At 42.5% G+C, this 10,569-nt stretch overlaps 1 non-coding gene across 1 annotated transcript; it reads left to right on the top strand.

The window, feature by feature from the left end:
- Positions 1 to 10,024: 10,024 nt before the first annotated feature.
- On the top strand, positions 10,025 to 10,099 carry Trnat-ugu (transfer RNA threonine (anticodon UGU)). Its single transcript has one exon. It is a non-coding gene; the product is annotated as a tRNA-Thr (tRNA).
- The last annotated feature ends 470 nt before the right edge of the window (positions 10,100 to 10,569 follow it).

The raw sequence follows: 10,569 nt of genomic DNA, 5'->3' as shown, positions 1-10,569 counted from the left end.
CCTTAAACTGCCCTCTGCAATGGATCAAAAGTTGTATATTTAATAGGATCGTCCTGCATAGGCAGCAGCAGTTTGATAGGTAAATTCGATGACAGCAGTGTGTCCTGTTAGGAATGCTATTCTGGGGAGCATTGCAACAAGTCTCTCTATGCGCCGCATCCACATCACAACTATGCGTCATCGTGCTTGCAACGGCACCTAGGTGAGTTCTATATCGGATGAAGTTAGTGGAGCTTTTATAGTTCGTAATTTTTCTCTGTTGGATGGTACAGATAAACGATGACAGCATGTTGGACTGATAGATGTGAATGGAACCAGATGTGCTTCGGACTGTATTATCTGTATCTAGTTTGGAGACGTATCACATTGCATGCATTTCCACCAAAGGGTCAACCCACGGTTCTGTTGCACTAACTCAGGTCCTTCTGTTTCTACACGGGTTGCAGAAGGTTGTGGATATGTCTTTCTCCGACTTCTGCTCAGTTCCGAGCTGTAGAAATGGGAGCAGTTGCAAGATGTGTAGGGGCTGACCATAAACAGGTTGGAATTTTACTGTAGCAGACAGGTTCGAGAAAGGTGGCTCGTTTCGAGATATGTGAGTACCAGGTATATGATTGAGTAGTGGTTGTAATCATTAAAGGGATTGTGAATAGGATCCAACAAAAATAAGCACTTGAATGGAAAGACCTGATTCCAAATCATAGACATCATTTCTAGCAGATAGCGTAACACTAGAGATGAGAAATGCTGGTGTACATTTTCTTACGACCTCAATCAGCACACCATCAACTACTGTTTGTGATCCTTCTCAATCAATGATCGCCTATAGCTCAGTGGATATATCACCAGACCTCTGATGTGGGATCGAGACAGAATGCACTACAAATACTGTAAAATATGTAGCTGTGGTGGCGTGAGGGATTCGTAGATACCGGTCTCATACCACGTTCTTTAGCAGAATCGCAATCTAAATTGGGTAATTTTATTACGAGGTTGCACCGTCGGCGACGTGTAAGCGCGCTGTTGGTCTAATACTGTATACTCCTCCGATCGCTGTCACGGTATTTGTCTGGACAAAAACCCACCTCATTCGGAGGTAATGTCGTACCTCGATTTGTAAAGCGGGTATAGCTTTTAACATTGACACTTGTATGCACCTGTAGAACCAGTACCGCTTGTGACAGTAACATACAGTAGTTGTTGGGATCGGGTTTTTTAACATCTGGCCAATTACGACTCTCTTTCTAAGACAGTCGACACACACAAGAAAAACTTATGAGAAACGTCCACCCATAGTTGATATTCTCTCAGTATTATTTTGTATCGTCTGGAATCATTTATTGGCCAAGTAATATGTTTCGTAGCAGTAGGGAATGCGTGATAGGTTAACCTTGAGCATCAGCCTTATAAAGTATTTGTTTGTGTTCGCAATGGAGATGACTATGGAATACTGTGATATCAGAGGGAAGAGTATGTCAAGTCATAAGAACGGTACAGATATTTCTATTTCCAGAGCCTCCGCTGTCAACAGGGTGTATTTACGATACTTCGCTCATTGTCGAATGTCGTTCAACTAAGGCCGCAATCGAAACATTTAGTTGTATGTACAGGGATAAAATATGTATGTAACCGATTTCTTAGGATGATGATTCTGCCTATGTGTGCTCAGTGTGCAGCGCAGGTGACGTGAATGATTCACGTTTCACGTTAACTGTATGAGCTGTCGGAATGGAGAGGCTTGATGGAGTGTAGGAATGTAGATGGAATAACCATGTTGTCCTCTAGACGACCGAATAGTGAACTAACACTTAGTATGTGTTGGATAGCTTTCGTGATCGAGTGGAAATTTGGGAAGATTGAATGTGGAGGTGTGTTTGCACTGGATCGTTATTCCTTCCCATGTAAATTGGTCGGTTGACTGCATCTGCACATTTCACGCCTTTATTTAGTTGAGGGAACATCGATTGTGGTGTGTGCATCTAGCAGTTGTAAGAGACATTTGCTTGTTCTCTAGACATGAGAAACGCCTTAGTTGACTTCGTAAATTATAGGGATGATTTGGAATTGTTCCATCAGCGACATCGGTATTCACGAGTAGAAATATCATTTTCCTCTATTTGTTCCGAGTTCTCACGTAAAGGTCCTCGCAGATGGGGTAAGTTCTAAAGTTTCGATTTAGTAAAGAAATAATTTCCAGTCTATATCTTCGGAATTATGTTGCACGAACGATCGGTAAGCCACTGCAGTGTGCAAATCATGCGAAAATACATGTGTTCTTGTAATCCCAGAGTCTAGAGAAAAAAAGCAGGCAATCAATCAGGTCCGTACTGGAAACAGTAACGCATTTGTGACGAGGGGAACGAGCCCGAATATGTAGAACTGTTCTGAGAGTGACTTCGGTCCTCTGAGGGCGTTGTGGTCACACGTCACGCGTGAATGGCAGCCGACCTCGCAGGGGGTATCTAGTTCAAAAATGGCTCTGAGCGCTATGGGACTCAACTGCTGTGGTCATAAGTCCCCTAGAACTTAGAACTACTTAAACGTAACTAACCTAAGGACATCACACACATCCATGCCCGAGGCAGGATTCGAACCTGCGATCGTAGCGGTCGTGAGGTTCCAGACTGTAGCGCCTTTAACCGCTCGGCCACTCCAGCCAGCGGGTATCTAGTGCTGGAATGAGTATGTACTACTACATCGACACGGTACACGGTGATATACTGATGGGTCGGAGATCGGTTTCACATTCTAATGCTCATACTCCCATCCTAGTTGGGAGAGCAGTGTAATTGAGTACGAGTCTTTCCATATTTGATGATATGTAGGACAATTTGCAAGTTCAGTTGTCGGTGGAATAGGGCGACCAGTGTAAAATAGTTTTTCGCCACTGAAAGTCACGTCTGATGGTGCTTCGATACTGGTGGCAGCAGTAATTCGGAGGGTAAATTCGATAAGAGCCAATCATAATGCTCGATTCATTCGCAAGGCATTCTTGTGTGCTGGGATATAGGAGTCTCTACATAGTAGTGGGAACGAGTGTGTATGTGTTGAAAGCAGGAAGGGTAAGACGTGATAGATGGGATGCCACGTTATGACCGCTAAGAAGACTGCATTCGATGTTATTCTACACTATTTTCTTAAATATGTTCTGTTGGGGAAAGAATTTCCGTGCATACAAGCTGAGACATCAAGAAAGCGTGTGTTAACTATTTCTGGGACACTATACAATTTCCGAGAGGTCGAATCGGTTCTTATTTTGCATAGCCATGTCATATCAGTATAAGTTGAGAACCTTGTTTGATGCACTTGCGATCGTTTGTAGCTACGCGCGCTCACTTCGCGGTGTTGCGTCAGTCACGGTGGGCAGTTAGGCTCAGTTAGACGTGTCTCGAATGTTACGCTAGGAATAATGCACATTGTGCTACTCTGTCATCAATGGTAAACACACATACTGCCCAGAGGTGTCTGATGTATGAGACTGGTGTGAGTGCAGCTTGGAGTTCTGTGACATCAGTATATCACTGACTGTATACTAGAAAATAGACCCAACTCTCACCTACATCAGTGTGAGAGCGATGGGTCGCGCTGACTTGCATGTGGCAGTGGCTTGTAGCGGCAGCCTCCCACTCAGAAAATGGGTCTGCGCTCTCGTCCCGTCGTGTCAGAAATGGTGCCTAGGTGAATACGTATTTCGATAGGAATTTATTAGGTACCAAGTATGAAAGGGATGTTGCCACCTCATGCTTGCGGGGCCTGAATGGGACCTGTGTGTGGTTTGACAGCTGATGGTGGCGTCTCTTCGCGGGGGCTGCCACAACCCTCCTGTGCAGTCCAGTGGACAAGGGGGTTCGACAGTTCTTGCGCATGTTAATTGCGTATATGTTGCATTATTTTACGAGCAGGTCTGTAGGCTGTGCTATGCGTTATTTGGACAGTTTACGAGTTGAATTCATGTCTGCGTATCTGTGTACTGCATTATTTAGGAAGAGTTTGCATGTCTGTACTGAAATTATTTGGGTAATTTAGGAGTTGTTTGCGTGTCTGCAGAGTGTTATTTAGGAGTCATTTACAGGTCTCTGGGCTGTATGGCGTGACACCAAGCATGTCAGAGCATGTGTTTTGTGTCAATGTGATAAACATACTCCATCCGTAAATAAATGGTTCCAAAGTAAATAAAGTACACTCCTTCCTTACTCTCTCGAGCAGCCCATCGCAGGCTGAGTCATCTTCTCGTTATTTTCCCCCTCCAGACAACCATCTTGGATTACCACAGAAGGGATGACAGCATCCTATGGTGGCAGTACTGTGTACTAGGTCAGTTGGACTCTAGATCTCGTGGTGGAGACACTGCCTGCAAAATAAAGACCTATGTCCAGCACAGGCAGAGTCCTTTTCCCGGCATTTCCCGCCCCCCTCCCCTGGATCACTGTCTTCGAATACATGATGGAACTGTCAACAGTGCTCTCTTGTGGTGGTAGTGTGTACTAGAATCAGTGCTTGTGGCAAACACACTGTTTCCCGCCATCTTGGATAAAGGTACTTGCATCATCAGCTGACATCATGGCAACCATGTTGTATTACATCACGTATGAGAGCGCCCTCTGGCGGTGGTACTACGTACTAGATCAGTTGGAGTCTGGACCCAATGGTGATCACACAGTTTCCCATCATTTCCTCCCATCATCTTGGATTACATTGCAGGGTGGATGACAGCACCCTCTGGTGGTGGTAGTGTGTACTAGGTCAGTTGGAGTCTGGACCCCTTGGCGACCACACTGGATGGTGGTAGTGTGTCTAATTGCTTAAATCAAATAGTGCATGCTAAATAGTAGAGACTTATGTTCAGCACAGGTCGAGAACTATGCCCGCCAATCAATAGGAGGAGGTTTTGGTCGGGTGAAAGGTTAGTGGAGGTGACCTTTCTTTCCCGCCATTTTCTTAGGTTGGTAGAGATAGCCCAATTGACCTGTCTTCTGCCGGCCACGGTGGCTGTGCGGTTCTAGGCGCTTCAGTCTGGAACCGCAAGACTGCTTCAGTCGCAGGTTCGAATCCTGCCTCGGGCATGGATGTGTGTGATGTCCTTAGGTTAGTTAGGTTTAAGTAGTTCTAAGTTCTAGGGGACTGATGACCTCAAATGTTAAGTCCCATAGTGCTCAGATCCATTTGAACCATTTTTGAACCTGTCTTCCCTCCAAAATTAAAATTTCCCCGCCAATTCCTAGGAAGGTGTGGCAATCGGATGACTTAGGTTATTGGAGGTAGCCCAAGTGTTCTTTTTCCCTCCATTTTATTGGGTTCTTGGAGTTAGCCTTGGTATGTTGCATTGTCCTGATGGACTTTCAATTGAATTCAAACTTCCAGTTAAAATCCCCCATCTTGCATGATGTCATGCACTGTTGCCAAGTCTGCATGTCGCCATCTTCAATACATCTGGCAACAATGGAGTGAGGGGTGCCACCCCCATAGCTCTACTATTATTATGCAATACCGACCTTATGATTACTGCTACCTTCACATGGTATCACTGCTATTATGTGACCTAAGCAAAGTATTAGATTGCATTCCTGTTGACATACTAACACTACGCGACGACATCACACACATCTATGCCTGAGGCAGGATTCGAACCTGCGACCGTAGCGGTCGCTCGGTTCCAGACTGCAGCACCTAGAACCGCACGGCCACTCCAGCCGGCTACTAACAAGGAAGCAGGTATTTTATGGGGTGGGTGGGAGCACATTGGATGTGATGCATTCTTATTTAAGGAGCAGAAAACATTGTGTATGAGGCAGAAACGTAAATTCCTCCTTAATGGAAATCAGCACACATGTTCCACAAGGATCTGTTCTCGGACACTTCTTCTTCACTGCATCAATCAATGATTTGCCTGATAACACAGCTCATTCTGTCATATGTTGTGCAGATGATACAAACCAATACTGTACATCTTAGAATCTCAGATTTGAATATGATAATAAAAGAAACTCTTGATATAGCCTTGTACTGGTTTGCAGCTTATAAACTCCAGTTAAGTCCCAATAAAACCCAACAACTCCTAATGGGAATGTCTACTGAAATACATTAAGGTATTTACATTGACTCAAAACTCCGCTGGAGGAAATTATCATCGTGTATATGTCAAAATATCTCTTGTGTCATGCTTTATTTAGAAGCTAGGAGATTTAGTGAGCTTAGGGTGACATATTTTGGACTACTCCAGTCACATATGTTATACGGTGTGATTGTATTTGAACACTCCCCTCACAACAAGAATATTAAAAAAAAAAGAAATCTTACATATAACGTGTTACATGGGGTACAAGGAGCACTGTTGTCATGCTTTTTCCAGGCTCAGAATACTCACAATTATAAATGTTTACTTATATCTGTCTGGGCTCTATATCAAAAATAATATTTCAGAATTTGCCACTATGTGAAAACTGCTGGGCACAATGCCAATGCTAAGGTTAATTTAGATATACCAAGGCCCAAGTTAGCAAGGACTGAAATCCTCATGAAGTGAACCCACCCAAAACTTTCAACAAATTACCAATCTGTTTTTGGCCTATGGGTCTAAAAATTTTTAAAGTTAGATGGTACTGCTGACTATCAGATTATCCATTTTAACATATTAAAGAATTATCTGAGATGACTTAGGAGGATTTAACAAATTTTCCTATAGTTTACTGCATCATTATATGGCATGTTTATGTATTGCATAATTATTCTTCTATGTTTTGCATAATTGTTTCCTGTGTACTCTATCCAATTATTATTGCACAGTTTTTGTGTCCTACTACATTATACTGTAGTATAACATATGGACACTAGCTCATAGAAATCATCCTGTAGCATATTTTATTAAGTATGTATACTACAGTTAATTGACATTATTTTATTATTATATACCCATACGTTTTATTACATCCTGTATTGTAGAACAATGGCAAAGCTATTGCCTTGTAAAATGATCAATGGTCAATAAAAATTCTTGATTCTTGATTCAAGGTTTACTTCTAACTGACTCATAGTTGCATTTATTTTTCTGATGATCAGGTTGACCAAAACTGCCACTTCCTTGCTGTTGTGTGTTACAATATTTCGCTGTGTGATTAACGTCATGGCACTTAAAATATATTGGAACAGAAATATAGTATTTAATGTTATGTGCCTGAAATCAATGAACAACTTTCCTCTTTCCAGAAGTATGTTCCTATGTCACTGAGTTACTTCAGTAGTTTCATGGAATCTGTTACTCACCTGATACCTCATCCAGAAGCAGAGTTTTATCTCTTCCAATAATTCAGTATTCTTTACTTTGTCTTTTACGTTCAATTCATAAAAATTTTCTAATACTTACTCATCAGTTGCTTCTTTGGTATTTCATATGTTGCTGGTAGAGATAATTTATTTCTCGATGGTTTGCATTTTATCTTCACAGTCGTTTTAGCTTTGTTGACAGTTCTTTCTGCCTGTTTTGTTTTATGTTTCTAAAATTGTTGTTTTCATGTTGACCTTTTTGTATTTAATTTTAAGATCATATTTTGTAGGGTTAAACTGATTTGGTAAATGTTTCACTCACAACCTTGGCATTCTTGTTGTCTATTGCTAAGCTGAAGCTGGCTGCCGAGTGAGACGACAGGTATTTTCTTTGTCCTCTAAAAGAAATTATTTAAGAGGAAATAGTGTCATATTTAAATTTTCCTTGTTTTGTATGCTTGCTGTAGTGTCAGTTCTTGTTACACAACTAAATATTAGCGTCCCAGCAGAGCTCGTTCTTGAAAAAACTTGTTCTTTAGTTGAAGTCGCGATAATCACGACATAACCCAAAAATTTGCATGACATAAACACAAAAAATTCTATTCACATTTTCTTGATAGTGCAAAATTCGTTTAAAAAGGCAACTACTAGTTTCATCAGTATCTACTGTTGCAATAAAAGTGTAGTTAAACGTTTCTAAATCGTATTTAACTAACACATTTCGTATTGAAAGTTCCTGGCAGATTAAAACTGTGTGCCTGACCGAGACTCGAACTCGGGACCTTTGCCTTTCGCGGGCAAGTGCTCTACCAACTGAGCTACCGAAGCACGACTCACGCCCGGTACTCACAGCTTTACTTCTGCCAGTATCTCGTCTCCTACCTACATTTCGTATTGTTTACTAGCTAGATAGACGCGGTCTAGGCGTAAATTTTCCAAGGTATAAACGTTTAAAAACCTCACCAAACACGCCTGATACCATAAATTCTCTAAAAGCAAAGTAATTACAAATTCATTCTTCTGTCATTGTATCTTTAAACCAGTAAAAAAACAACAACCACCGCACATAAGACCTTTGTGTCATTTTATGTTTACACACAGCCAATCTCGCGTCCTTGTCAAATTTAAAACATTCTTTAAACTTAATTACTCTTTCTAAACTGACCGTGAGTGAGAAATGTGGGAGCTGTTATAGGGTAGTGAACAGAGGGATTTGTTGCCAATCTTGTAGGAAATATTTTCACTGGGGGGATTCAGTTGGGAGAATGTTGGGAGAACAGAAGAGGCTTCCTCCTGGAACTGCAGAGTATGCAGTAGGAACATTTTGATTGGGGAACAGGAAAGGAAAATCTGTACACTTCAGGCACAGTTGGAGGAGGCAAGGAAGGAACTCATAAGGATCAAGGGAGATAGGGGGGAAGAGGATTGGTGGGAACTGGCAGCTGGTAGGAGGATAGGAAGAAAGAGATTGCGATCTGACAGATATCTACCACTGCCAGAGTTAAGTGGAGAAGAGCCTCAGGTAGAATGAGGACCAGGAAATTTCCAGCACATATCAACGAAGGCCAAGAAACCTAGGAATGTACAAAGCATTAGGAAGAAGAAAGTGCTGCTGCTAGGTAGTAGCCATGGGCGAGGTGTAGGCCCACAGTTACAGGAAAGTTTAGGAGCAGCGTACCAGGCCACCAGTATCTTCAAGTCAAATGCAAGGCTAAGTCATGTGATAGAGGACCTAGGGTCTTTTTGCAAGGACTTAACAAAAGAGGACCATGCAGTGATAGTGGATGGGATGGCAAACAGTTTGGACAGGAATGGGGCATATGACATAGTTGGTGACATGTACAAGATAACTTCTCTGACTCATGGCACCAACATACACTTTGTTGAGCTGTTCTGGCATCATGATCGACCACACCTTAATGGAGCTGTGAGGCGAATCAGTGTGGGGATATGGATGGCTCTGAGGACAGCCAACTTTGCTCATGTTTCTCTGGTGCCTGTCGGTACTATCAACAGACGGGGTTTCACTAGGTATTGCCTACGCCTAAACGGGACAAGGAAGGGAAGATTGGTACAGCTGATTCATAGAAGTATAGGGGCTGGATCTCGAGCCACACATGGTCAAATACCTGTTATCATAAGTAGGAAAAGTAGGTCTTTTTAGGATAAATAAATGCAGACAACAGGTTCCCCTGCCTAAAGAGTATCTCCAGCAGTTTAAAAAATACTGAAACAATCACTCACAAGACAGATTTTAACACTTCAAATATCACACATACCAGATGTCACAAAGATAAACAAACCATTGGAAAGAATAACATGGGGCCCTCGGTGGATCAGGTGGATAGAGCGTCTGCCATGTAAGCAGCAGATCCTGGGTTCGAGTCCCGGTTGGGGCACACATTTTCAACATGTCCCCGACGAATTATATCAACGCCTGTTTGCAGTTAGGGTGTCCATTTAATTATCATTTCATTTCTAGCAAAGCTGCATGGTTATCAACGGTAACTGTTCTTTCGGGAACAGATACTACCATCATATATAGTTAAAATATGGTTTCCTGGCCATTGACCTTCTTGTGTGAACGCACACGCTATGCCCGCTCTTGTATGGGACTTGGTAGATTAATCTGCCACGAGTAATGAGTATGATGGGCAAACATCTATTAGGCGCTCTACGAATGTAGTGGTGTGGACATGTTGGGAATGTGGGTCTCACGGGGAGCGTGCAAGGGATAAGTCCCTGCAGGCGCACTATCCTCTGTGCCCTCGGTGGATCAGATGGTTAGAGCGTCTGCCATGTAAGCAGGAGATCCCGGGTTCGAGCCCCGGTCGGGGCACACATTTTCAACATGTCCCCAACGAAGTATATCAACGCCTGTTGTTTGCAGCTAGGGTGTCCATTTAATTATCATTTCATTTAGAAAACATTGTTCTGGTGAAACACAACTAGCTCTTTGTTCACATGAAGTGTTGAGTGCTATTGACAAGGCACTTCAGATTGATTCCATATTTCTGGATTTCTGGAAGGCTTTTGACAATGCACCACACAAGCAGCTTCTAGTGAAACTGCATGCTTACGGAATATCGTCTCACTTATGTGACTGGATTCGTGATTTCCCATCAGAGACGTCACAGTTCGTAGTAACTGACGGCAAGTCATCGACTAAAGCAGAAGTGATTTCTGGCGTTCCCCAAGGTAGTGTTATCCACATGAGTGCTAAAAGGCATCCGTTAAACTTCAGTTACACGATAAATTGATCAAATATAAAGGCCATAAATTCAACTAAATGTCTAGGAATGACAATTA

Source organism: Schistocerca cancellata, chromosome 1 (genome assembly GCF_023864275.1).
Source record: "Schistocerca cancellata isolate TAMUIC-IGC-003103 chromosome 1, iqSchCanc2.1, whole genome shotgun sequence".
In the NCBI taxonomy this organism is placed as follows: Eukaryota; Metazoa; Arthropoda; class Insecta; order Orthoptera; family Acrididae; genus Schistocerca; species Schistocerca cancellata.
This window is presented reverse-complemented; position numbering and strand designations above follow the sequence as displayed.